Genomic DNA, 6,000 nt, shown 5'->3' on the forward strand with positions numbered 1-6,000 from the left:
GTTTTCTTTGCTTAAATTAAAGTGCTTCTAAAGCAATAAAGCGAAAAATAAGCTCTCATCGGAGAGATAATATTTCATTCGGAGTATTAAGCAAAGAAAATCTCAAGAGCACATTAGGTAACTATTTAATCTTGCTAAAGCGATATAATTTTGACAATCAGTTCTATTTGCACAATTAGTCTTATAACTATTAAAGTTAGAAACGATTCTTTAATAGAATCATTTTATAAAGTGTGCAATAAAGAAACAGTTGAAGCAAGAGAAAATAAAATAGTGTTCATTATGTAAATACCTCAAAAGATAAAGGCAAATGAAGAATAATAAGAAAATATGATCTAAACTGACAAATTTTCAATGATGTTGAAAGACACATCAATCTAGTGGGGAAATAAGTCGGCAAAGATTGATGATTTTCAACTATTTGTTAGATTGTTGTTACTTTGTATTTAAAAGACAATTTGGTGAATCATCATGTGAATTAAGTTTTGTTTTAATGTTATAAATTCTTTATTATTATTTTAAACGAGAGATTCAATTTGTCTTTTAAATTCAAATATTATTATAATCAATTCAGTTATGACTTGTGACAATCTAGAATTTTTGAAATATTTGAGAAATATAAACTTTGGTCCCATGTTAATGAACATTATGAGACGGAAATTGCAAAGTCTCTTGAAGATATTGAGTTTGGGGGAGAGATATGGTAAAAGAACAAAATTGAGCGAGGAAGAATTGGTTCTAAATCAATTCATATAGTTACTATTTATATAGTAAATTTGGATCCTCATAAGGACATTAGTGTTCTTTCTCTCAATTAAGTTAAGAGATTAATTCATGAAGATCAAACTCAATACCGTCAAGAATTAAAGTATCAAGTGTCATAAAGTATTGATTGAAAAGAGACATCATATTCGTTTTATTTTGAAAACTCTATTAGGACACTCACGACACTTGTTACTTATTATAGTTTTTTGGAGCTAAATAAGATGGATATCAAGATAGTGTTTCTTAATGGCAACATTAAGAAACACAATAAAGTGCAATCAGATGAAACTTTATGTCAATAGACACAAAGTAGATAATGTGCAAACAAAAGAAATCCATTAATTTGTTAAAAAAGTTGTCTCATTATTGATACCACAAAAGTCTCATAAGGTGATTGTCTCATTTGGTTTTTGAGATGTATATTATGGAGAGTTGTGGATTATACAGGTTTAGTGGGAGTATGTTTATATTTTAAATTTAATGTGTCGAATTTATTTTATTTAGTCAACAATAATATATGATTGTTGTGTAAAATCAAGAAATCACTAACAAAAGTTTAGTGACAAAAGATCTTGGGCACATCTCTTTTGTATTAGGCATTTCGATACTTAGAAATTATTCTCAATGTATCATTTAGGTATAACAAAAGAGTCGTATCAATAAAGTTGAAAGTAAATTCGACATGAAAGTCAATAAACTAAGGAATTGCCTTAATCATAAAGGGAGACTGTCTAGTCTCAATCATTGTCCAAAAGAAAATCTGGAAATTTAGAAAATAAAGTATTTTCCAATATGCTTTAGCATTGAGAAACTTATGTATGATCTGACTTATACGCATCCGGAAATAGTGTATACGATAAGATCATTTGGCAGGTACTTGAGCAATTCAAAATTTGAATTGTTAAAATGAGGCAACCATAAAGATTGTTATAGAGAACAATAATTTGTGCTCACATATCGGAGATCTAACAATTTGGAGATCATCAGGATGTTTGACTCTGATCCTTTTGGATGTCTATATATAATGGACATTTTAACTCGAGAACTGACTGTAAGTATTTATGTCACTTGGTTGCATAAAGTAAAAGTTTTTGAAAGACAACTCAAACTATATTGTGACATAAGCCAGTCGGATAATGTTTCAACAACTATTTTATAAAGTTTGTCGACTTATTAGTTGTTGTTGAATGATAGAACATATAGAGATAAAGTTTATGCTAGCTAACTCAATAATCAAATACGTGACACCTAAGGTCTTTCATATTATTTTTGTCACTAAGGATGTCTTGGATTAGTGGGAGTCTCTAATTTGTTATGTTCTAACTTTGGTTTTGATACTGATACAGATTTTGTTAAGGTTTTCTGCAGAAATAAAGTTTGAGGTTATTATTATTATAACCGGTTCTGTATCTTTTGTGCAAATATTGAATTTGCAAACTTCAGTTTGATCTCACTAAAGTTTTCAGTTGGACCAGTTGGAAATAGGCATGATATAGAGATCACATTGCATGAAATTTCCATGCCACTCATCCATATCAGATCTATGTCGTCAAGTACATTGATGTGGTGGTCGTCGGGGTTCCGTCACGTTATACGTCAGTGACGACAGCCGCGGTGGTCCCATTATTGGTGTATGAGATGGACCAGATTGTGAAGTTAAAATCTAAAGATAAATAGCATTCGGATGCGCGCCTAAGGAACAATGATATAATTATAACGATATGTAGCCCAAGTGGGAGATTGTTGGAATATTTTATAATATTCCAATAATATTATGTGGGCAAATATCTTTATATAATTATATTAGCTATTTATCAATTAGGAGCCTTAATTGATTAAGTGATCAAATAAAGTTAAAAGGCTAATTAGATTTATATTTAGAATTAATTAAGTAATTAATTAATTGGATATGGGCTCAATATGAGTGGATGTCAGGATGGCCCATTTCGGAATAATGGGAACCCTAATTGGCCATCACACTATATATAAGCTATGGACCCCAATATACCGGACACACTGCATATTGAGTCTTCTCCCCATCTGAAGAGTCCTAAAGGCATAAGGAGTCTTGGTTGAGGAAGAACCACAAGCCAACGGGTGTTCGTCATCCGATTCTGTTTCAGGTCAGTTCATCAAGTGGATTCATCTATCCAGGTATTCCTATAATCCTTGATAAATCAACATGTCGTAGATCCTGTTTTATATACATGCTCATATGTTTGTTTGGCTTCCGCACTAAAGTAAGATTATGGATTTAATCTTTATTGTTGAGCATGTTTTATACGATTAATATTATAAATTAATTCCAACACTCTATGCTAAGTTGCTAACCATTTCCATTTATCTCCCTACAATCAATTGAAAAATATGGGTTCATCTTTCCTTGGTTTTACCCTATAAATATTTTTTTTGAACGGCCTATAAATAATGATTGTATGTTTCTTAGGATAATTAAAAGCAGAGTTTTATTGAATGTAGTATGTCCCTAAGACAACCCTGTAATGGGTTGATACAAATCACAATAGCTTTTTGTGAACATTGTAAATTACATTTAGCCAATTATAATGCACTTTTCAATTGGCCACTACATGTTTTATGCTGCTTGTCAAACATCATCTTCAACTGCTTTCCTTGTTCCTCAATTTGCAACTGTAAGTGTCTCTGATTCTGGAATCACAAAGTAAATTAAACTTAATTTTGAGTCAGAGAATAGAATAGAATGAAGTAAATACAAACTATTAAGCAGGGATTTTAGAAAAATTTGAACGAATTGGCTGTAACTTATTTCACATAAGTTAAGAAAATTGAAGGACTATTTAGATATTAAAAAAAAAATTAAAGACCAATTTGATGGATTGGTACAAATTAAAAGATCATTGAGCCTAGTCACTCAAATTTGATGCGTACATGTGAACTTTAATTTTCACTTTACTAACTACTCACTTTAGAATAGTAAAATATGGTAATATAGAATAGTAAAATATCAGTAATATCAAGTTTCATGATACGGCGACAATCAGTGTAGTTAGGGTCTTGCTCCGGAGCATAGGATCTTACGTGCTCAGTCAGGCCAAACGTGCTCCATTTATGTTGCGGTGCATTTTTGTGCGGTGTGTGGTCAGGGTCTCGTTTTTTTGAAGCAGTGTTGTTAAAAAAATGTGCTGGGCCAAAGAAACCTGTTGGGCCTTAGCGAAACAGGTCGTGTTAAAGCTCAATGAAAGAAGGATTGAAGAGTTTTCTTACTACACAAGTTATCTAACCTCCATAATAACTACTTTGGTAAAAAAGTCAGTTATGATGAGTTGTCAATTAGTTTGTTAGATTGGTTAGTTTGTTAGACTTATTAGTTAGTCATTTACATTGTATAAATAAGTGTATCACATTGTAATAACTCAGTTTTGTGGTTAATGCAATTTCTCTCTTCTATCTTTAGGCTCGTTCCGCGCCTAAGCTTAAGCATAGTTTTCTTTTGATTCTTCAACAAAGGTGATTGAGTTTCTCTTTTCACAGGTCGGGTTATTATTATAACCCAGAAACTGTGTTCAGGTTTCAAAGAAAACCTTGTGATTAAGTATGAATTATTAATTATGCTAAGTCACAAAGGGATGTATATATATGATAAATTGAAGGATATACTATACTTCTAGTTGTTCATGAAGACGCCTCTGATCATCCAGCTGAAGTTGAAGCGCCGCTTTAATTTGGACGCCACTGCAAATTAAGAATAAAAAATATTAGTTAATTATATAGTAAACAACAATTGAATTGTAGAACATAACAATGGCTTATGAAAAAGAAGAGTAATTAGTAGCATTACGATTTGACATCAAGATTCACATTCTCTACATGAGTTCTTCTTTTTTCAGATTTCCCTGAAAATTTATAACAGTTTGTTTAGAACTTAAATCCGATACTTGTGATATTGTTTGCTACAACTTAAAACAATTTATGATACTTTATAAGTTCTGTATGACATGAAAATAGCTTAATTATAGCTTATATGAATACAATTTGACTTTATTTTTTCTTTTGTTGTTATAAAAATAGTTTAAACATAAGCACTTATATGGCAAGTGCTTATGCTACAAGCATTTAATAAAGTTGTTTATCAAAATACAGTTAACTTCTAGAAGGCCCACCACTTCATTACCCTTAGCTGGTTCTGCCATTGAAATCCTATATTTTTTCAAATGATATTTAACATGGAAGATAGTCAATCCATCTGATTCCATCAACCTTAAAATAGCGCTTGGCGTCGCCTCTACAATCAAGCAGCCAAAAATATAATTAGATATTGAATATTTACATTTTTTTGCAGCCATTTACTTTCTAACAACATTTTTCGATTTTTACTTTGTATGTGAGTGACTGGAATGACATTTAATTTTAAATTTTCTTTTATATTGAGAAAGAGAGAATTTTTATTTTTTAAGACATCGAAAATAATGTTTGAAATTTTAAAAAAATTATAAAAAATATTGAACCTATTTTTAAAACGTATTTTGAAAAACTTACTATCGGCACCTCCAAGGCGATTCACACACTCAACAAACTTCTCATGAAGATCTTGAGTCCATATTGTTCTTGTTTTGTATGAAACTGATGATCCACTAGAAGTAAACATTTTTTGAGACAGTTTCTCTTGCTAATAAGAGTAATTTAGTTATGAATCAGGCAAATTATATCAAGAAGAAACCTACAAAATATGTTATGTGCATAAGAAGTATCGTCTGTTTATCATTTAATAATTCACAAGTAGTTATCTAACATAGGAAATATTTGTCATGTAGCTTTAGGAAGTATTGTATGTTTTATGTATAACTCTTATCAACTTGATTTTGAGTATAGATGTATCAAACATTGATTTTTCATCTTTTAAGAGAAATCAATTGTTCTGGTAAGGGTAAGGTGAATTAAGTCCTACAATCCTACATTGTTTGAAAAAGTGGAGGTTGAACATTTTATAAGCGAGATATCCATAAACCTAATCTCTTAAAGTTTTGTGTAAAAGTATGGTATCCAACTCATTTGTAAACTTGTTATGAATCCAATGATTTCCTTGGCTACACCTCCTGGCCCAACAAGATTTTCGGGCAACAACAGCAGAGAGATGACATTTCTCTTTTGTTTGTGTTGAAGAATGTTTTAGTTTGTATAGATTGAAGAAGGATGAATATGAAATAGAAGAAATGAAAAATATTTCAATGTCATGTTTTTTCATTTCAAATTTAGCCT

This window comes from Trifolium pratense, linkage group LG7 (assembly GCF_020283565.1).
Source record: "Trifolium pratense cultivar HEN17-A07 linkage group LG7, ARS_RC_1.1, whole genome shotgun sequence".
Classification (NCBI taxonomy): Eukaryota; Viridiplantae; Streptophyta; class Magnoliopsida; order Fabales; family Fabaceae; genus Trifolium; species Trifolium pratense.